This window comes from Erythrolamprus reginae, chromosome 12 (genome assembly GCF_031021105.1).
Source record: "Erythrolamprus reginae isolate rEryReg1 chromosome 12, rEryReg1.hap1, whole genome shotgun sequence".
Classification (NCBI taxonomy): Eukaryota; Metazoa; Chordata; class Lepidosauria; order Squamata; family Dipsadidae; genus Erythrolamprus; species Erythrolamprus reginae.
The window spans coordinates 8,604,048-8,628,546 of NC_091961.1; positions in this window are offsets into that span (position 1 = coordinate 8,604,048).

Here is a 24,499-nt window from a genome sequence, read left to right on the forward strand (position 1 = left end):
AGGTCTGGGGGAACCCAGACAGAACATAGATTATATAGATTAGCCTGCCAAATCAGACTTTTTGAACTAGCATTGCCATACCTGCCTTCCATTGAGGACCTGTATACTGCACGAGTCAAAAAGAGGGCGGGGAAAATATTTACTGACCCCTCACATCCTGGACACAAATTGTTTCAACTCCTACCCTCAAAACAGAGCATTGCACACCAAGACAACTAGACACAATAACAGTTTTTTCCCCGAACGCCATCACTCTGCTAAACAAATAATTCCCTCAACACTGTCAGCCTTTTTACTAAATCTGCACTTCTATTCTACTAGTTTTTCTCATCATTCCTATCACCCATTTCCTCCCATGTTGACTGTATGACTGTAACTTGTTGCTTATATCCTAAGATTTTTATTAATATTGCTTCTTCATTGCTTATTTGACCCCTATGACAATCATTAAGTGTTGTACCACATGATTCTTGACAAATGTATATTTTATGTACGCTGAGAGCATATGCACCAAGACAAATTCCTTGTGTGTCCAATCACACTTGGCCAATAAAAAAATAAAAAATTCTATTCTATTCTAATTTGAACATTTCTGAACATAATGAAATGAAAAAGTATATGAAAAAGTAGGCTAATCTATATAAAGTGAAATTATTGCACATAGCTGGGGGTGGGGGAGGCCCTTTTCTAAGGAACATAACCAATAAGCAAAAAGTTCTGAGGTGGCGCAGCAGGTAGAGTATTGTACTGGAGGCCACTGAAACTGACTGTAGATCTGTAGGTCAGCGGTTCAAATCTCATCACCGGCTGAAGGTTGACTCAGCCTTCCATCCTTCCGAGGTGGGTCAAATGAGGACCCAGATTGTGGGGGCAATATGCCGGCTCTGTTAAAAAAGTGCTATTGCTAACATGTTGTAAGCTGCCCTGAGTCTAAGGAGAAGGACGGCATTAAAAAAAATTGAACGAACAAACAAACAAACAAACAAACAAACGGACAGACGGACAGACGGACAGACGGACAGACGGACAGACGGACAGACGGACAGACGGACAGACGGACAGACGGACAGACGGACAGACGGACAGACGGACAGACGGACAGATGGACAGACGGACAGACAGACAAGCAAACAAATAAACAAACAAACAAACAAATAATGGGTTTCTTTTAATATGGGGTTTTATAGTTTTTGATTATGTTTGACTTCTTTTTATTGTTCTGTATCTATTTCTATTTCTTTTAATATTATTATTGTAAGCCGCCCTGGACTGGGACTGGGCAGCATAGAAGTCGAATAAATAAATAAAATTAATTAATTAATAAATAAATACAGTAGCTTTTCAGGCTTCTGGAATTCTATGCCTACTGTCAAAATATCATGAAGGAAAGGAATAATCCAAGCAGAATAGATAAAAAGCAAATTTCAGGATCCAATCCGAATCATTCTACAGGACCCGAGTTTTGGTCTTCCGAGTTTTTGGACTCAGGCTGGAGCCCATCATCAGGGAAATTCTCTCTCATAAAAATGGCATTGTTTCCCCTTATGATTTGTAACCGGGGTGTTTGCCCAGGTTCGCCTGGTGCACCAGTTGCGGCCCTATTTGGACCAGGAGTCACTGCTCACAGTCACTCATGCCCTCATCACCTCGAGGCTCGACTACTGTAACGCTCTCTACATAGGGCTACCTTTGAAAAGTGTTCGGAAACTTCAGATCGTGCAAAATGCAGCTGTGAGAGCTATCATGGGCTTTCCTAAATATGCCCATGTCACACCAACACTCCGCAGTCTGCATTGGTTGCCGATCAGTTTCCGGTCACAATTCAAAGTGTTGGTGATGACCTATAAAGCCCTTCATGGCACAGGACCAGAATATCTCCGGGACCGCCTTCTGCCGCACGAATCCCAGCTACTAGTTAGGTCCCACAGAGTTGGCCTTCTCCGGGTCCCGTCAACTAAACAATGTCGTTTGGCGGGACCCAGGGGAAGAGCCTTCTCTGTGGCGGCCCCGACCCTTTGGAACCAACTCCCCCCAGATATCAGAGTTGCCCCCACCCTCCCAGCCTTTCGTAAGCTCCTTAAAACCCACCTCTGTCGTCAGGCATTGGGGAATTGAGACTTTCCCTCCCCCTAGGCTTATAAAATTTATGCATGGTATGCTAGCATGTATGATTGGTTTCTAAATTGGGGTTTTTTAAAATTAACTTAAATATTAGATTTGTTTACATTGTATTATTATTGCTGTGAGCCGCCCCGAGTCTGCGGAGAGGGTCGGCATACAAATCTGATTAATAAATAATAAATAATAAATAAAAACCTTTTGAAAAATATTTACGAGTAAGTTTTCCATTGTTCACTGAATTGCCATCCTATTTAAAGATTCAAGACAGAGGGGAAGGTGGCCAGAACTGGAACCAAGACACTTGTCCTGAATTTATACATCGATAAAATATGGCAACTGTTCCTTTAGGAAAAAAAAATGAACAGATTTTTCTCTGAAATGTGTGTTCTTGCAAGCAATTTCCACCCCCCCCTTGCCTTCTGTAACTTGAAGCAGATGTGTGTAGGAGGCATTCTACTAAAAATGTTCATGCATTTTTCTGTCCTTTCCCCTTTTGGAGGTAGGCAAGAAACAAATAAGTTCACGAGCCAACGATCAAAATCTCAGGTTTGTCAACCCAACATTACGGATTTCTAGAAATTTAAGAGATTATTCGCGGATCATCAAGAACGAGAGACCACTCACTGTGTGCAATTCAAATAACTCACGATGCTATTACTGCATAGTAACAGAACCTTGTGTGTGCTGCTTTTACAGAGAATCCAACCAATTGATCGAGCGTCCAATAAAAGCTTGGGAACAGCCCTTGTTAATTGAAAAGTTGGCATTAATCTGGGACATAATACCACATTAGAAAGGTGAGAAACCATTTCCCCTGATTTTTATTAGTCGGCAACTGGATGAATCAAACTCTGTATGAAAAACAAGAAAAATAACACGTTAATAAAAATCATGGTGAAAAATTCAGAAGCGAGGGAGTTTTTTGCTACCTTAATCAAGAACCTTTGAAGAATGTTCAGATCTAACCTTTCTTGAAGCAGGCCATCCCCTTGAAAGTTTCCACAAGCTTAGTGTAAACCTAGTCATGGATTGCATAGCAGATTTTGCAACCCATTAAAGTTACAGGTTTCCTTGTCAGTCATCCCCAATTCTTGGGTACAACATTCATTTCTGTTTCTTGGTTGAAGAAGTCTGCATTGTCCAAGGACATTCCCGTGGCCATGCGGCCAGCATAACCAGTGATGGGCTACTACGGGTATGGTCAGGTATACAGAACTGGTAAAAAAAAATTGGTCAGGTACACAGAACCAGTAGAAAAACTTTGATTTTTTTTCCCTTCTGGGCCCTGGGTATGTTTTTCCTATCGCAGTAAATTGAAGTTGAATGTGTATAATTTTAGAAGAGCTGTGCGTGTGTGTGTGTACATACTGTTCTCTCGGGCTCTCTGATAGGAGCCTCCCAAAAATTCAAGGATACAAATTTCAGACACACACACGTTTGAAAATTCAAAACAATGTGCTTTATCACAAAAGTCAAAATAAACTAAGCACTCTTTTTGTATTGCAAAGAGCACTCTTCCCAAACCAACCCGGTAGTCTGTACAATGTCCCTTAAGCAGTCATTAAGTACTTAGCCAGCAACTGTGGAGAAACTTCACACCCCTTCTTCTTCCAACAAAGGGAGACACACACACACACACTGCTCTGCTTTGGTTTCAAAGGCATGAAAAAACAACAAAGTCCAGCAACACAAGGTTCCTGACGAACTCCAATCAGATATTCTTCCACAACTGCCAAACCCACATGCTGCTATTTATAGCAGCAGCCCTAATTACTGGAGCCCCACCCAAACACAGGTGGCCTCCCTTATTTCCTGTAACATGTTCTTACTTGGTCTCTTCTACGCATAATTCTGCGCTTGCGTGCGTCCAACATGTCATCATCTGAAGCTATAGAAGATAAGGAAGATTGACTGCCTGGGCTGTGTGCCAAGCCCTCCTCTGCTGAGTCACTCCCACCTTCTTCTTCGTGCGAGGAAACTAAACTCTGAACTGATTCTGTCGGCAATAACACAGGCCTGTGACATGTTGAATTTCTCCCTGCATCCACCTCCCCATTTCCTGGGGCAGGAGCTGGGTATATTTTTGATGTTCAGTAATAGTAAATAGATAGGGAAATTGTATCTCTTTGAAGCAAGGAGAGGCCAGGCACCCTAACCCTAACCCTTGACGTGAGTGACATAAAGTTGGCCACCTTTAAGCCAGTCACATGATCTTTAAGCCACCCCTAGTCACATGATCATCAAGCCACTCCCACCAGGCCACATGGCTGGCAAGCCACACTCACAAAATAAGCCACGCCCACAGTGTGATGGTAAAATTTTTCGCAGGCCTTCACTTAGCATAACTATATAGCGAGGCACATGGAATGCTGTCACCTTCCCAACAAAATGGTACCTATTTACCTACTTGCATTTGCATACTTTCAAATTGTTAGATCGGCAGGAGCTGGGACAAGTAACAGGAGCTCAGCTTACCCTGTAATGTGGAGCTCGGGTCTCAAACCCCAGGCTGTCAGCTCTCCAGCTGGACAAGCTCAGCATCTTTAACCATCATTCCACATAACTTCATATCTTGATCTCAACACATTACTGGCCATTCTTGTAACTGTCAATGTTCATATTAATAATAGCCATACAAACTCTCAACTCTATTATTAGCTCATTACTTATAGCTTAACCTTCTGTATCCATTTACAGTACTTTATAAAAAAAGACAAGGAATTTCAAGCCCTCCAGATGTCGTTGCATTTTCAACTCCTAACATCCTTCAACACGGGCCATGCGGGCTGGAGGTTGCTGGGAATGTCAGATCAACTCCAACATTTGGAGCAGTAAGTGTTCTACACCACTGTTTGAAAAATTACAATTTTGGGTCGATTGGTTGATAAATAAAGCACCAGAATGTCTTATTTATTTTTTTCTCAGCAGGCCTGTGGTTCTCCACTAGGAAGGACTGTGATAGATTATCTTTGAATATATACCATTACTGCAGAATCATACAAAGTTGGTGGATGATGCTTAAGGTTTACACAGGCTTTTAGACAATTAAGCAATCGACACAATAGTACAACCAATTACTAACCCTAATTTTTCATTTCCACTTGCCCTGGGGAGATGCTGGATCCATGACTAGAGCATATTAACAAAATATTTCACAAAAGACAAATCCAGGAACAAAATAATATACATTTTATTAAGGTAAGAATACAGGATAACAGACTTAGGAGTAACCTAGTTCAGTGAAGGTGAACCTTTTTTTTCTTGGGTGTATGAGCTATGGTGCATGTGTGAGTGCCCCCCACCCATAATTCAATGCTTGGGGACAACAAAAATGGCTGCCCCCAGTCCCCCGGAGGACGCCCTCTGGAGGCCTGAGGGAACCCATTTTCCACCCTCTGGAGGGCCCAGTAAGCCCATTTTTCGCCCTCCCCAGACTCTAGAGGCTTCTCTGGAAGCCAAAATTGCCCTCCTAGAGCCTCCTGGTGAGCTGAAAATCAGCTGCCCAGCATTTATTTATTTATTTTATTTTGTCCAATACACAATAATACACAATGAAGGTTATAGAGGATATAGTAGAGAAGAAATACGAGATATAGGAGAGACTATAGGACAGGGGACGGAAGGCACTCTAGTGCGCTTTTGTATGCCCCTTACTGACCTCTTAGGAATCTGGAGAGGTCAACCTCTCTATTCTGGGAGTTGAAGCCTGCACATTTTAAAAGTTTTATTTATTTTTATTTATTTATTTTGTCCAATACACAAAGGTATATATCTATATACACATAGTAAAATACATGATGAAGGTTAAAGGGGAGATACTCATAGTAAAATATATCTAAGAAAGAATAGAAAAGAAGTTATAGGAATAGAACATATCAATGAAAGAATAGAAGAAGAGATATAGGAATAGAAGAAAGGTATAGGGGATATAGGAGAGCAATAGGACAGGGGACGGAAGGCACTCGAGTCTAGTGCACTTGATCCTTAACTCAGAGAAATTTTCATGCTCAAATTGCCATAAGCTGTCCGAGTTGCAGTTCTTTGATGAGTAGCACAATCCTGAGGAGAAGCTTTATCAGGAATAGACAGAAGGTTAGAAAATGGGCAAGGTGAAGATCAACCTGTATGTTGGTCAAATACCATAATAAAGGTGTAACTACTTAACCCATAGGTTTTCAAACTTGGCAACTTTAAGAGTTGTGGACTTCAATTCCCAGAATTCTCCAGCTAGTATTGCATAGCATAACTGGCTGGAGAATTCTGGGAGTTGAAGTCCACAAGTCTTAAAGTTTCCAAGTTGGGGCACCCCTAACGTAATCTGTAAGTATGAGTAATTGACAAGTATAACAAGATTATTTACTCAAATAGTGATTAGAACCTGAGAAAGAAATATGCCTGTGATGCATCCTACTGGCCCCAAGCTAAATATTACAATCCAGTTTGGAAAACCCCAGTAACATTCTCACATGAACAAATAAGGACAAATAATCCATAATTTATATAAATAATCCATTTCTTCCGCCTCATTCTGGAAACAAGGTCTAAGTCCTGCATACAGGAGTAGGCCATGGGGCAATTTCCATAATTTAATTTGTGTATATAAAGTTTTTCTGCAGAAACTCTGGAGAACTAGCTGTCTCAGAAAAGAGGAATAAATTGTGCTTGGCAGCATCATAGAGCTGATCCTAATTATTTTCTCACTGAAAGAATAAGGGAGAAGTCCAAACACAATTGAAATGTTGTTGTTTATAAAATGATATTATATTAAAGATTAATAACCCTCCTGGACAAAACAGAACAACAACCCCTGACATAATGCTCCAGAACAAGGAGTGAGTCAAGACAGGTTGCCATCAAAAGCTGAGATGGCGATAAATATTGTGAGAATACTGGATTTGGTCCTTAAAGTGGGTCAAACATTTCTCTAAACCAGTGTTTCCCAACCTTGGTCACTTGAAGATATCTGGACTTCAACTCCCAGAATTCCCCAGCCAGCATTCGCTGGCTGGGGAATTCTGGGAGTTGAAGTCCAAATATCTTCAAGTGGCCAAGGTTGGGAAACACTGCTCTAAGCCATACAGGCTATTCAGTCTAGGCACGCTGCCTGGAGACCATCTGGCCTGACGAAGTAGAGAAATTGTATTAATAAAATAAGTTCACAAATATGTGTGAATGGGACCTTCGGGGACAAGGGCTCTTGAGCTGTGTATCCTCTGCCTCTTTCATCAAAACAAGAGAGTCAATTAGGTGGACAAGTTGCTGCAAAACAAATAAATATAGACTGCGACTCACGGGTGGGTTCCAACTTACCTCGCTGCTGGTTCGCTTCCTCCTGTGCTGCGGGGCTATGCGTTGTGGGCAAGAGCTCGCTTTGCTTTGCATGCAGGGGTGGGCAGCAAGCAGGACAGGGTGGACCACAGTTTCACTGGCTGAAAGGAAGATACGTGCACAGCTCCAGCTGATCGGTGGCTGTCACTTCCTGGATTACTGGTCTCCGCTCGGTTCTCCTTTTTTTCCCTGCTGCTGTGTCTGCACTCCTTGCTTTTTTCCTCTTTCCTTCTTCCTGGCCTCGGACGAGCTTCCCTCTCTCCTGCCCTGCTGCCTTCCAGCCTCCCGCGGCCACCTCCCGCCTCAGCTGCAAGCAGAAGGCGTGGGTGGACGCAGCGCTGGCAGCATTTATAGGGTTTTAAATGTCTTTTTCTCTTTTAATATTAGATTTGTTCCACTGTAACATTGTTTTATTATTGTTGTGAGCCGCCCCGAGTCTTCAGAGAGGGGCGGCATACAAATCTAATAAATTATTATTATTATTATTATTATTATTATTATTATTCTGGCAGCACCCATTCACCTAGCTATCCAGCTTGAGATGGGTGGGGGGGACGACCCAGGAAGGAGAGCACGGGAAACACGAAGCAAATTGTCACCCCAGCGAGCGACACTGGTGACGTTGTAAGTCGAGGACTTAACAGTTCACTTGAACGATGATGAGCGTTCAAGCCACTCCCACCTGATCACATGACCGGCAAGCACTCCTACCCAGTCACATGACCATTAAGCCACACCCACAAATATAAGCCACACCCACAGTGTGGCAGTAAAAATTTTGGCTGCCCATTACTGTTTGCATGTATACACAGTACAAAAAACTGAGCCAAAAACAAAGTGGTGACGCATACTCAGTGCCAGAAACTTGGCTTCTGCACATGCGCAGAAAAAAATAAAAATAAAAACATCCCTTCCAAAATAGAAAAAAAATTCAATTTTTTTTTTTAAAAAAAATGGCAGCATTCACAGACCGGCATCAACTGATCAGGTTGGGTGACATCATTGTAATATCACTAGCAAATTGTCGCAACCTGGAGGAACCCACCCTGCTGCGAATAAGGCACTGCAGAATTTTCCGTGATTTATTATCACATTGTTCCTTGCAATGTTTGCCAAAGCATTTTTGATGAGGAGCATCAAGGCCTTTTCGAATATGCTTTTTGGCTACCTCTGCATCCTTCAAGGGTACAAGATTCGCTGATCAATAAAATTGCATCTTTTGTTCTTTAAAACAAATGCAGAAAAGGGATGAATAGATAAGTGCAATGCAAACCTCTTTCCAGATGTTAGACGTGTACACAACAAGGAAACATTAGAGAAACATCTTTCAGCTGTGGCGAGGGGGGCTATCTGGATCGGGACTCACTACTCACAGTCACTCATGCCCTCATCACCTCAAGGTTCGACTACTGTAACAGTCTCTACATGGGGCTACCTTTGAAAAGTGTTCGGAAACTTCAGATCGTGCAGAATGCAGCTGCGAGAGCAATCATGGGCTTCCCTAGGTATGCCCATGTTACACCAACACTCCGCAGTCTGCATTGGTTGCCGATCGGTTTCTGGTCACAATTCAAAGTGTTGGTTATGACCTTTAAAGCCCTTCATGGCACCGGACCAGAATATCTCCGAGACCGCCTGCTGCCGCACGAATCCCAGCGACCGATTAGGTCCCACAGAGTTGGCCTGCTCCGGGTCCCGTCGACTAAACAGTGTCGTTTGGCAGGACCCAGGGGAAGAGCCTTCTCTGTGGCGGCCCCGACCCTCTGGAACCAACTCCCCCCAGATATCAGAGTTGCCCCCACCCTCCTTGCCTTTCGCAAGCTCTTAAAAACCCAACTCTGTCATCAGGCATGGGGGAATTGAAATATTCCCTCCCCCTAGGCTTATAAAATTTATGTATGGTATGACTGTATGTATGACTGATCTCTTAAATTGGGTTTTTTAGATTTTTTAATATTAGATTTGTTTACGTTGTCTTTTTACTGTTGTTAGCCGCCGCGAGTCTGCGGAGAGGGGCGGCATACAAATCTAATAAATAAATAAATAAATAAATGAATGAATGAATGAATGAATGAATGAATGAATGAATGAATGAATAAATAAACATCAATGAATATAATGTGAAGCCATATATGCTTTCTAGCAACTCATAGGAATGCTTGTATGTTTTGTTCACATGGGCTCTCACATAAGAAGCAACATGGCTTGAGCTGGCTTCCTCCTCCTCCTCCTCCTCCTCTCTTTCTTTCTTTGAAAATTATATTCTCTTTCCCTCCAGGAATCTAAGATCTAATTTAAGATCCTTTTTGAAAAGTGGTTTACTTTTCCAGCCAAAGATTGATTCAGTCCAAAGTTTCAACTGTCCAAATCTCCTTGAAATAGCAAACTTGGGGGTAAGTTTGGAGAAGGTTGCTATCCCGATTGTACCATCCCCCCAAAAAGAGAGATAAAATTTATGGCATGCTTCAGGGAGATATGAAGTTTGCAGCAGTGCTAAAAATTATGCCACACGCATACAGAAAGAGAGAAAAAAGTAGTAGGAGTTGGGGAAAAAGACTGCACAGAACGAAGCATTGACTGAAACTGTTGATACAGTAGGGTGCTAATGTTAGAATTATAAGACTAGTGCATCAAAATTTCAGACAGGCAGAAGAGGTCAGCAATGTTAGAGTCTGTTGCAGTCTAAAGATTGTTTGGGTTTTCGCAGACAGGTAAGGTGTATTTAGTTTTTAAAATGGAGAGTTTATTCTTTTTATCTTGAGGACTTTGCATTTTGAATAAAAATATTTTCCCCTGTTTTGATGTATTTTTCCACCCCCCTGGTCACTGCTTAGGTAGTGATCTCATGTTTTGTTTTGACTGGAATATTAGACAGGTAATTCTTAGAAGGTGAGACTCTGCTAGGAATTCAATTCAATTCAATTCAATTTATTAGATTTGTATGCCGTCCCTCTCCGAAGACTCGGGGCGGCTCACAACAACAATAAAAACAATATTCTAGCGAAAACAAATCTAATATTAAAAAGCACATAAAAACGCTATCATATTTAAGAAGCAAACAACACATACATATCCAAACATAAATATTAAAAAGCCTGGGAGAAAGGTGTCTCAACTCCCCCATGTCTGGCAGTATAGATGGGTCTTGAGTAATTTACGAAAGACAAGGAGGGTGGGGGCAGTTCTAATCTCCGGGGGGAGTTGATTCCAGAGGGCCGGGGCTCCCACAGAGAAGGCTCTTCCCCTGGGGCCTGCCAAACGACATTGTTTAGTCGACGGGACCCGGAGAAGGCCAACTCTGTGGGACTTTATCGGTTGCTGGGATTTGTGCGGTAGCAGGCGGTTCCGGAGGTACTCTGGTCCAATGCCATTTGCCCATATAATTCCTTCAGTGCAAATATATCTGATACTTTGAATTTTCCAAAAAAGAGATTTATAGGATGCATATACAAAATGGAAACAGTGGGCTGAGAATATCTCTCTGTGTGTGTCACTATACTCTATCTATTTCTCTATCTCTCATTGAGCTATCCTCCTCCTCCTCTTCTTCTTTTCTTCTTCTTCTTCTTCTTTGCTATAACATAACCCTCCACCTTCAAAAAAAATTATTGATCTCCCATTTGGAGAGCTAGAACTCACAAACCTAATAAGTCTTCGGAGAGGGGCGGCATACAAATCTAATAAATTATTATTATTATTAATAATAATAATAAGAGAAACTGAAAACAGAGACATGCATCATTTAAGCAGAGAAAATCCATCTTTTGTTCTTTAAAACAAATGCAGAAAAGGGATGAATAGATAAGTGCAATGCAAAAGATAAAAAAACCTTTTGTTTTTATTTAAAATTCAGGAAGAGAATGGTAACTTGGGAGAGTGTATTTTAATCCCTTTTCCATTTTTAAAATAAATATTTTGCTACTAGTATCATGCATGAGCATTTGGAAATACAGTGATCCCCCGAGTTTCGCAATCCCGATCTTCGCTAAAACGCTATGTCGCGATTTTTCCACCCGGAAGTAAAAACACCATCTGCGCATGCGTGCCCTTTTTTTCTATGGCCACGCATGCGTAGATGGTGGAGTTTGCGTTCCCCGCCGGGCAGATCAGCTGCTGGGTGGCTTCCCTGGGTCTTCCCCCTCTTGCTGGCGGGAGGGCGAGCGGCGGGCATCAGCGAGGAGCCGGGGTTTCCCCTTTGCGTGGGCGGCCGGTAAGACCCCAGCGCCGCTTCCCAGCTGAGTCCTGAAGCCAAACGCGGAAGTTCGCCTTTGCCGTTTGGCTTCAGGACTCAGCTGGGAAGCGGCGCGAGCGAACGGCGTGGGCGGGCGAAGGGCGGGCGAGCGGCGGGCGCGTGGGCAGGCAGGTGGCAAACAAGTGGCGGGCGGACAAGCGGCGGGCGCGGCAGCAGCGAGGAGCCGAAGATCTGCTTGGGCGGCGGGGAAACCCCAATCTTCGGCTCCTCGCTGCTGCGGCGGAAGTAAAAACACCATCTGCGCATGTGCAGATGGTGTTTTTACTTCCGCACCGCTACTTCGCGAAGAATCGATTGTCGCGAGGGGTCCTGGAACGGAACCCTCGCGATAATCGGGGGACCACTGTATTCCTTTCCTTTCCTTTCCTGCCCTGCATTTTCTTTCAACATCTTTCAGTGCAAATTGGATGCTCTGGGGTGGAGCTCTATTCTCACTACCCCACTGCGTTCCCCCCCATCCGGGCAGTAGCCCACCTCTGTTTATAGCCCTCTCCAAGCAGTTTACAGAATCAGCATATTGCCCTCAACAATCCCACCTTTGAAGGATGGAAGGCTCAGTCAACCTTGAGCCAGTGAAATTTGAACTGATGAATTACAGCCAGCAATCAGCAGAAGAAGTTTGCAGTACTGCACTCTAACCACTGCGCCACCAAAGCTCATGATGAATGAAAATCCCCCAAAATAAAAAAAAGCCAAAAAATAGGTGGTGACTGCATGCACAGTGCCGGAACTCAGCTTCTGTGCAGGCTCAGAAGGAATAATAATAATAATAATAATAATAATAATAATAATAACAATAATAATAATAATAATATATTATTATTATTATTATTATATTTATTTATTTATTAGATAATAATGATGATGATGATGATGATAATAATAATAATAATAATAATAATAATAATAATAATAGATAGCAGCAGTTACATACTGGCTGCGACATCACCAGTGGGTCACTAATGGTTCAAGCGAGCCAGTCCAAACCAGGAGAAGCCCACCCCTGGTTGAGACTCTAAAAAGAGTGCAGAGAAGAGCAACAAAGAGGGTTAGGAGATTGGAGGCTAAAACATAAAGAATGGCTGCCTAGCCTGATGGAAAGAAGGGCCAGGGGAGACATGATAGCAGTGTTCCAACATCTCATGGGCTGCCACAAAGAAGAAGGAGTCAACCTATTCTCCAAAGCATCTGAAAGCAGGACAAGAAGTAATGGGTGGAAAATAATCAAGGAGAGAAGCAATTTAGAACTAAGTAGGAATTTCTTGACTGTGAGAACAATAAATCAGTGGAACAACCTGCCTCCAGAAGTTGTAAATTCTCCAAGACTTTTAAGAAGAGATTGGATAACTATTTGTCTGAAATGAAATAGGGCAGTAGTGGGTTTCACTTACCTTCACTACTGGTTCAGAACTGTGAATGAATATATCTGTGTGCTTGCTTCGCTCACACGCAAGGCTTCTGTACATACACAGATCATCTATGATGATGTCCGGGCAGGAGGGCGGAGCTTCTTGACATTGCTACCAGTTCTCCTGAACTGGTGCGAACTGGTAGCAACCCACCACTGTGGTATAAGGTTTCCTGCTTAAGCAGAGGATTGGAGTAGAAGAGTTCCAAGGTCCCTTCCATCCAGTGGGGGGCAGCCAAAATTTTTACTGCCACATTGTGGTCATGGCTTGTTTGGTGGGTGTGGCTTGATGGTCATGTGACCGGGTAGGAGTGGCTTGCTGGCCATGTGACCAGGTGGGAGTGGCTTGACAATCATGTGACTGGGTGGGAACGGCTTACCAATCAGGATAGGTTTTCAAATAGGTTCTTGGACTCTTTTTCAGTTGATTAAGTCACATTATTTGAATAGCCACAAAAGGGACAAATGACAGACAGCAATATTGGTTGAGGATCATTTTAAGGTTTTGTACTGAACCCACAAGGTTCCGTATGATAACAGAGTAGGCAAGTAGCTCAAATGATTAAAAATGATTTAAAATGATTAAAGCATTCATTGGGAAAAACATACTATTTAATTATTTCCTATTTTAAAAAGTAATTAAGGATTATACTAAGGTACTAGAGAAGGAAGGACAATTAAAAAACTATTAAGTATTCAATAAATAGGGCATAAATTTTCTACCCCACTGCATCTCGCTCTCCCCATGGGGGCCGCAGCCCATTATTGCTTCCATCTCTGTTATTCTATTCTATTCTAAGTCGGACGTTTAGTGGTAGAGTATCTTTGATGCCCATGGAAATCTTGGGGTTCTATTCTCAGTCTTTCAAAGTCTACCTTTGAAAAGTGTTCAGAAACTTCAGATCGTGCAGAATGCAGCTGCGAGAGCAATCATGGGCTTCCCTAGGTATGCCCATGTTACACCAACACTCCGCAGTCTGCATCGGTTGCCGATCAGTTTCGGGTTACAATTCAAAGTGTTGGTTATAACCAATAAAGCCCTTCATGGCATCGGACCAGAATATCTCCGGGACCGCCTTCTGCCACACGAATCCCAGTGACCAGTTAGGTCCCACAGAGTGGGCCTTCTCCGGGTCCCGTCAACTAAACAATGTCAATTGGTGGGACCCAGGGGAAGAGCCTTCTCTGTGGCAGCCCCGGCCCTCTGGAACCAGCTCCCGCCAGAGATCAGAATTGCCCCCACCCTCCTTGCCTTTCGTAAGCTCCTTAAAACCCACCTCTGTCGTCAGGCATGGGGGAACTGAGATATTCCTTCCCTCTAGGCCTATACAATTTATACATGGTATGTTTGTTTGTGTGTGTGTATGTTTGGTTTTTAATAAGGGTCTTTAGTTATTTTAAATATTAGATTTGTTATATGCTGTTTTTATTATTGTTGTTAGCCGCCCCGAGTCTACGGAGAGGGGCGGCATACAAATCTAATAAGTAAGTAAATAAGTAAGTAAGTAAGTAAGTAAGTAAGTAAGTAAGTAAATAAATAAATTAAAAAAACCTAGATCTGAAAACAAATCCCAAACCCTCCTGGGTTACTGTTGAGCCCCAATCAGTTGGCTTTGACAATGGACCCATTCAGGTTTTAGAAGAAGTGAGAAGCTGGACTCTCAGCAGCTGATCAAGGATGATGTATGTTAACGTAGACCTAGTTAAAGTGGACCAGGGGACTGACACAGTGAAAGGCAGCTTTCTTTGCTTGAATTTATATCACAGCCATATGGACAGCTATAACCATTTGCATGACTGATGGAGGCAAATGACAACCATGGAAATTGCTGGGCTGTGAGTTAGATCACATGCTGCTCAAGAGGCAGAGGTTATTTATAAGCTGGGGGGTGGGGGGAGAGTCAGAAATGTGGCAGAACTGGAAAAATGGTGATTATCTTCAGGCCCATGACAATAGACATAATTCTTGATCAACTGCCAAAGCCCCAGCGCACTTTGATTCTATTCTAAAACCTGAATAAGGTTAAAATGTGGCCAAAATTGGGCGTCTCCAACTATTATTTCCCAGGCAGGCTAAAGGACTTCAATTGGTGCCCCTACAATCCAGTATTGAATAAGAATAATGCTCCGGTCAAATTCAGAAATGGGTCTGTTTTAAACTGGCTTTTTGGAACTTTTGAAGACCACCTTGAACCGTTAGCTCTGGAAATGTTGCTGGATTGGTAAATACTCTACAATGCTTTTCTGGAATTGGGTGTTCCATCTTGCTTACTTGCAGAGTATACTGTACAATCAAAATTCTCCAGCAGGTATATTTGCAAGAAGACACATCTGGATCTGCCCTAGTTCTTTCCATAAAGATTTTGGCCTTCTTGAGAAGCGACATATTGGGGACATTTTTTAAAGCACAGAAATGGGTTTACTATTTTTGGCACGGTTGTTACATTTTAAAGCTAGCGGTTTGCACGCCACTTCCAGCATAAATCAGTCTATTTTCCAAATATTTATTTTGTATACCAGTTTAAACACAACAGACCAACTCTTCAGCTTTGGCACATGGAGCCAGGCTGTTTTCATCCATTTCCACTCTGTGCGATGCTCCACACATTTTACATAACCCACAATTATTGGATTGAAGACAAGTTAGAGAATTAGTTAAATGCATGATTCATATATCAGCACCTGCTTTGTTTTGAGATGTCAAAGTTTCAGTTCAGGTTTGTTTTCATAATCTTACAGTATAATATCAATAGAAATTTCCCCAAAGGTTCTATAGCAGTGATGGCAAATCTTTTTTGGTTCATGTACCTTCCCCACACATGCACAGAGCGCTCACTGAAGTCTGGGATGTGAAAAAATGGACAAATGGGCAAAGAAGAAGTTCAGAAAAACGTACTTCTGGTTTGCCCATTGTGCTGTTTTTTGCACTCCGGAGGTTGCAGGGAAGCTTCCTGAAGCCCAGAGTGCACAAAATAGCACAACAGGCAAATTGAAAGTTCGGAAAACATCATATTTTTAATTTGTTTCATAATAATAATAATAATAATAATAATAATAATAATAATAATAACAACAACAACAACAACAACAACAACAACAACAGGCGGAACAAAGCATTTCATGGCCAGTTCTTGGAGAAGATTGAAGGCAAAGTGGATAAAGAAAAGACCTGGTCATGGCTTACAAGTGGAACACTCAAAAAGGAGACAGAAGGTCTAATACTGGCGGCACAAGAACAGGCCATTGGAACGAATTCTGTCAAAGCCAGAATTGAAAAATCAACAGACGATCCAAAGTGCAGACTTTGTAAAGAAACAGATGAAACAATTGATCACATACTAAGCTGCTGCAAAAAGATCGCACAGACTGACTACAAGCATAGACATGATGCTGTGGCACAGATGATCCACTGGAACTTGTGCCGGAACTATCATTTCCCAGTGGCAAAGAACTGGTGGGATCATAAGCCTGAAAAAGTGGTCGAAAATGAGCAAGCAAAACTACTGTGGGACTTCCGACTTCAGACTGACCGAATTCTGAAGCATAACACACCAGACATTGTGATCGTGGAGAAAAAGAAAGTATGGATCATTGACATTGCAATCCCAGGGCACAGCAGAATTGAGGAGAAGCAGCTGGAGAAATTAGTAAAATATGAAGATCTAAAAATCGAGCTGCAACGACTCTGGCATAAGCCAGTGAAAGTGGTCCCAGTGGTAATTGGCACGCTGGGCGCAGTGCCAAAGGATCTCAGCGGACATTTGAAAACCATCGGAATTGACAAAATCTCCATCTGTCAATTGCAAAAGGCCGCTTTACTGGGATCGGCAAACATAATTCGCCGCTATATCATGCAGACCTAAGTGCTTGGGAAGCGCCCGACTGGTGATGAAATACGAAATCCAGCATAGTGATCTCATTTGTTGTTTTGTACTGACATAATAATAATAATAATAATAATAATAATAATTATAATAATTATATAATAATAATTATTATATAATAATAATAATAATAATAATAATAATAATAATAATAATAATAATAATAATAATAATAATAATAATAATAATAATAATAATAATTATTATTATTATTATTATTATTATTATTATTATTATTATTTATTAGATTTGTATGCTGACCCTCTCCAAAGACTCGGGGCAGCTTACAACAATAATAAAAACAATATTATAGCGAAACAAATCTAATATTAAAAAAAAGAAGCATATAAAAACCCTATCATATTTAAAAACCAAACAACACATACATACCAAACATAAAATATAAAAAGCCTGGGGGAAAGGTGTCTCAACTCCCCCATGCCTGGTGGTATAGGTGGGTCTTGAGTAGTTTGCGACTAATTTCCCCCCAGGTTTTTCTTGTTCAGTGCATGCTCAGAAGCTGAGTTTCTGGCACGGCGCATGCATCAACATTTTGTTTTGGCTTATTTTTTGAGATTTTTTTGGCACTGCTCCGCCCACTCACGCAATGCTCACCGCCTAAGCTGTCTTCTCAGTTCCCACGTAATGCCTGCCCTGCACCCAGTGATGGGGTCCTATGGGAATGGTCAGGAACGCAGTTCCAGTAGCAAAATTTGGAGCTCCACCCCAGAGCACTCAATTTGCATTGAAAGATGTTGAAACAAAATGCATAAGCCATGCCCGCAGTGTGGTACTAAAGGTTTTGGTAGCCCATCACTGCTTGTACCCCAACTGAGCTGCCTCCTCCTGCTTACAGGTAAGTTGTGGTTGCACTATTCCCCCCACCCCCAGAGTTTGCTGTGCCCACCACCACTATACCCACCATGCTCACGTGGCTCCATTCCAGGTTGCGCTGCCTGCAGACTAGCTTGCCGCGGGGCCCCCAATGTCCCCTCCAGGCTCACGATCTTTCCTTCCTTCCAGGGCTGGTGTCATTTCCTGTATTACTGGTCTCAGCTGTCCTGCCGGTGTGCCTCAACTGCCCGTAATTACAGGGTAATTAGTCCAGGAAGACACACACCACACGATAAAAGGAAAACCCAAAAGTCTTTATAAACAGAAAAACAGAAAAAGCTCCCTTTTTAAATGTCAAAGGGATTTTCTGGTACACACAAGGCACAGGTTAAATGCAATCCAATTGCTCACCCAACAACTGGGAAATTGAGTCCAATTCTAAAGTCCAGAGAGTCCACACACAATCTTGAACAGCAAAAACCACGATCTTGACAAAACAATGAATCAGATAAACTGCCATGAGGCTAAAACACCAGGCTGCTCTTTTATCTGCAGCACTAATTAAAGCATCCCCACCCAACCACAGGTGGCCTCACTTATCTCCTGTAATAATCCTTCAATTGTTGTCTCCTATGCACTCCTATGCAGAAGTCCTCGAAACCCCACCTCCGGACTTCCGTGTTTTTGTGATGCTGCAATTTCGCTGAGGCTCCCCTCGCTGGGAAACCCCACCTCTGGACTTCCGTTGCCAGCAAAGCACCTGTTTTTGTGCTGCTGGGATTCCCTTGCAGCATCGCAAAAACACGGAAGTCCAGAGGTGGGGTTTCCCATGGAGGGGAGCCTCAGGAGAATCCCAGCAGTGCAAAAACGGGTGCTTCGCTGGCAACAGAAGTCCAGAGGCAGGGCATCCCAGTGGCGGCGGCTTGGGTTTGTAAGGTGAAAATAGTTTGGAAGAAGAGGCAAAAAAATCTTAAACCCCGGGTTTGTATCTCGAAAAGTTTGTATGACGAGGCGTTTGTAAGATGAGGTATCACTGTATTTCATTCATTCAGATCTAGGATGTGTTAATTGAGTGTTCCCTTTATTTCTTTGAGCATTATATATGTTTTCCAATGGTCATAGGTGACCCACAGAACCACTGGTTTAAAATATCAGAATTTGTATGCTTTGGTATGTTTGAAACTAGCTCCTTCTGGCTTTTGTATTGTCATGTTTAAACAAACCATGGCTAAGTGTTAGGTATACATTTATCCTGTTTATTTATTTATTTATTTATTTATTTACTTACTTACTTACTTACTTACTTACTTACTTACTTACTTACTTACTTACTTACTTACTTACTGACTGACTGATTGATTGATTGGATTTGTATGCCGCTCCTCTCCGGAGACTCGGGGCGGCTAACAACAACAATAAAGCAGTGTACAATAGTAGTCTGATGTTAGAAACAATTAAAAACCCATTAATATAAAAAACCAAACATACATACATACATACCATGCATAGAATTGTAAAGGCCTAGGGGGAAGAGGGTCTCAATTCCCCCATGCCTGATGGAAGAGGTGGGTTTTAAGCAGTTTTAAGGGGCGTATATAAGTGCACTGATGTGCCTATCGTCCCCTGTCCAATTGTCCTTCCTTATCTCATATATCATATATATTCTCTCCTTATCTATATATATATATATATATATATTCTCTCCCTATCTCTTATATCATATATATTCTCTCCCTCCCATCTACTTCTCTTCTTTTTACTTTCTATCGTTATATATATTACTTAATGTCTATTCTCTTACATATGTATTGTATATTGGACAAAGAATAAATAAAATAAAAATAAATAAAGCTTACGAAAGGCAAGGAGGGTGGGGGCAATTCTAATCTTTGGGGGGAGTTGGTTCCAGAGGGCCGGGGCCGCCACAGAGAAGGCTTTTCCCCTGGGTCCCGCCAAGCGACATTCTTTAGTTGACGGGACCTGGAGAAGATCCACTCTGTGGGACCTAACTGGCCGCTGGGATTCGTGCAGCAGAAGGCGGTCCCTGAGATAATCTGGTCCGGTGCCATGAAGGGCTTTATAGGCCATAACCAACACTTTGAATTGTGATCGGAAACTGATCGGCAACCAATGCAGACTGCGGAGTGTTGGTGTAACATGCAGAGGCCTCAGCCTCAGCCTCAGCTCAAACCAAGTTTAGAAGATGCTGCTTTTGTCTTTTGTCTACATAGGAAGTCTGTTTCTTGCATTGCCTCCTCTAATATTTATGATGTTCTAGATATTTCTAGCCCGGGTCAAGGAATGGATCTGCCATAAAGATTTGGTCCAGATTCTCTTCAAAGACCAGATGCTTTCAAAAAAAGGAGAAGAGGCATGGCCACTTCAAATTTATGGATTATAGGATCTCTCTGAAAACATGTTGGATTAGAATTAAGAAATAGGAATTTCATGTGCTCAAGGGCTGCCTGTTCAGCTGGCCACATATTATTTATGACCGTGCGCATCTATTATCTCAGTAATCCTTCTAATAATGGTACAATGTAGAGTCAGCATTGTTATTCTAGCATTAGGCTGCCCCAGACATCATCTTGAAGGGAGTTTGAGCAGCTTCCAAACTTTGTGATTTAAGCGAACTTTGAAAAGAAAGCTTTCTGGCAGGCTATTGTAGCTTTTGCCTTGTTCTCTAGTCCGGAGGAAATATATTTCACTGACGATTTGATCCAATCCAACAAGAAATCTGGGTATAATTTTGAAGGCTGCATCTCCTGGAAAACTCAAAATGCATCTGGAATAAAGGAACTCCATGTTTAGACTGATGTTTTTAGCAGAAACATTTTTGCATTACTATTCCCATATTTTGCATTTTGCATTATTATTCCCATATTTATTTATTAGATTTGTAGACCGAGAGAAGCTGCTGTGCCCAGCTATACACTCACTACTACTACTACTATTACTACTAGTAGTAGTTTTTTCCTATCATTCCTATCATGCATTTCCTCCCATTTATGACTGTAACTTGTTGCTTTTATCCTTAAGATTTTTATTAATATTGATTGTTTTCTCATTGCTTAGTTGACTCCTATGACAATCATTAAGTGTTGTACCTCATGATTCTTGACAAATGTATCTTTTTAATTTTATCTTAGGATGGATATGTTTATCCCAGGCATGTTTAAATTCAGTTACTGTGGATTTACCAACCAGCTCTGCTGGAAGTTTGTTCCAAGGATCTACTACTCTTTCAGTAACATTAGAAAATAGGTAAGGCTCTGCCCATGCCATAGGTTTGCCCTCACTGGAGGGTAAAAAACAGGCCTACCAGGCTCACCAGAAGTTGGGAAAGAGGCGATTTCTAGCCTCCAGAGGGAGGGGGAGGCCGTTTTCACCCTCCCCAGGCATTGAATTATTTATTTTTTATTTATTTTATTCGATTTTTTAATTCCGCCCTTGTCCTTAGACTCAGGGTGGCTTACAACATGTTAGCAATAGCACTTTTCAACAGAGCCAGCATATTGCCCCCATAATCCGGCTCCTCATTTGACCCACCTCGGAAGGATAGAAGGCTGAGTCAACCTTGAGCCGGTGATGAGATTTGAACTGCTGACCTACAGATCTACAGTCAGCTTCAATGGCCTGCAGTACAGCACTCTACCTGCTGCGCCACCCCAGCTCATTATTTATTATTTATTTATTTATTTATTTATTCATTCATTCATTCATTCATTCATTCATTCATTCATTTATTAAATTTGTATGTCGCCCCTCTCCGCAGACTCGGGGCAGCTAACAACAGTAATAAAACAATATAAACAAATCTGATATTTAAGTTAATTTTAAAAAGAAACCGCAATTTAAGAGACCAATCATATATACAGACATACCATGCATAACTTTTTTATAAGCCATGGGGAAGGGAATATCTCAATTTCCCCATGCCTGACAACAGAGGTGGGTTTTAAGGAGCTTACGAAAGGCAAGGACGGTGGGGGCAATTCTGATCTCTGGGGGGAGTTGGTTCCAGAGGGCCGGGGCCACAACAGAGAAGGCTCTTCCCCTGGGTCCCGCCAAATGGCATTGTTTAGTCGACGGGACCCAGAGAAGGCCAACTCTGTGGGACCTAACTGGTCACTGGGATTCGTGCTTATGGGTATGGGCACTTGTGCATGTGTGATAGTGCGTGCGCATGCACTGTTGACACCCATGAGAAAAAAGGATCGTCATCCCTGGACTAGACATACCCAGTTCTTGCAACCATTCTTCATATGTTTTAGCCTCCAATCCCCTAATCATCTTGGCTGCTTTTTTCTTCACTCTTTCCAAAGTCTCGACTACTGTAACGCTCTCTACATGGGGCTACCTTTGAAAAGTGTTTGGAAACTTCAGATCGTGCAGAATGCAGCTGTGAGAGCAATCATGGGCTTCTCTAAATATGCCCATGTCACACCAACACTCCGCAGTCTGCATTGGTTGCCAATCAGTTTCCGGTCACAATTCAAAGTGTTGGTTATGACCTATAAAGCCCTTCATGTCACCGGACCAGATTACCTCAGGGACCACCTTCTGCCGCACGAATCCCAGCGACCAGTTAGGTCCCACAGAGTTGGCCTGCTCCGGGTCCCGTCAACTAAACAATGTCGCTTGGCGGGACCCAGGGGAAGAGCCTTCTCTGTGGCGGCCCCGGCCCTCTGGAACCAACTCCCCCCAGAGATTAGAATTGCCCCCACCCTCCTTGCCTTTCGTAAGCTACTTAAAACCCACCTCTGCCGCCAGGCATGGGGGAATTGAGATTCCTTCTCCCCCAAGGCTGTTACAATGGTATGCATGGTATGTTTGTATGTGTGTTTGGTTTTCTATATTAAGGGGTTTTAATTTGCTTTTAGTATTGGATTATTATTGTATATTGTCTATGATTGTTGTTAGCCGCCCCGAGTTTTCGGAGAGGGGCGGCATATAAATCCAATAAAACTTGAAACTTGAAACTCAACATCTTTTTATTCCCAGTTATGATGCCCAAACCTTATTGCAAGTGTGGGGTTTTACTAAATCTTTATAAAGCGATACTAGTGCATCGCGAGATCTTTTACCTTTCTATTCTTTATTTAAATGCTCTGGTTTGTGGTGTGGGTGGGACATCTGGGCTGACAACGCAAGGAGATTTTCCTACTCTCTCTATTGCCTTGCTTGTTGATTCTGTTTCACCGGTGGATGAAGCGACAATGTGGGACTCGGAGGACAATCTGTTTTCCCTGATGGAATGGAGATTCTTGTTTTTCCACCAGCGTTCCTCCTCCCGCTTCTGAAATACTGACTCTTGATGGATTGAAATTGCTACGCTCCTCCAGATGCTCCTGCTTAGGGAATTGGTTTGGACTCTCAACAACACCCAGCCCTCAACAACCATACACAACACTTTTCAACATCTGCTCAGATGGTGCTGAAGTTTTCCCCCCCCAAGTTAGGATTGCAAAGCTATTCTTCAGATTTTTATTTTATTTTATTTATTTTATTTATTAGATTTGTATGCCGCCCCTTTCCGTAGACTCGGGGCGGCTCACAACACAATAAAAACAGTTTATAACAAATCTAATACAGTAATTTACAATATAAAATATAAAGAGCCGGGGTGGCGCAGCAGGTAGAGTGCTGTACTGCAGGCCACTGAAGCTGACTGTAGATCTGAAGGTCAGCAGTTCAAATCTCATCACCGGCTCAAGGTTGACTCAGCCTTCCATCCTTCCGAGGTGGGTAAAATGAGGACCCGGATTGTGGGGGCAATAGCCTAGCTCTGTTAAAAAAAATGCTATTGCTAACATGTTGTAAGCCACCCTGAGTCTAAGGAGAAGGGCGGCATAAAAATTGAATAAATAAATAAATAAACAAATAAATAAAAAAAAACCATTATTAAACAGACATACACACAAGCATACCATACATAAATTGTATAGGCCCGGGGGAGATATCTCAATTCCCCCATGCCTGACGACAAAGGTGGGTTTTAAGAAGTTTGCGAAAGGCGAGGAGGGTAGGGGAAGTTCTAATCTCTGGGGGGAGCTGGTTCCAGAGAGTCGGGGCCCCCACAGAGAAGGCTCTTCCCCTAGGGCCCGCCAAGCAACATTGTTTAGTTGAAGGGACCTGGAGAAGGCCCACGCTGTGGGACCTAATCGGTCGCTGGGATTCATGCGGTAGAAGGCGGTCTCGGAGATATTCTGGTCTGATGCCATGAAGGGCTTTATAGGTCATAACCAACACTTTGAATTGTGATCGGAAATTGATCGGCAACCAATGCAGACTGCGGAGTGTTGGTGTGACATGGGCATACCTGGGGAAGCCCATGACTGCTCTCGCAGCTGCATTCTGCACGATCTGAAGTTAAGATTAAGGAAAGTGTCATTTTTTTAAAAAAAAGATAAAGTTTAATCCATTCTTATAATAGCTGGCATGAAAACCAGAATGGGAAATTAATGTCTGACTTCTTTTGACGCCGTTCAGTCATCTTTCACTTTCCTAACCAATTCATCAGCTCCCAAATAGATCATTTTTACTGTTTTTATTTTCACCCAACCAAACACAGAAGAGATAATTAATAATAATAACAATAATAATTTCAGGGACATGATCGAAGCATTTAAATGTGTTAAAGAGTTAAAAAAGGTTTGGGAGGGAAGTGTT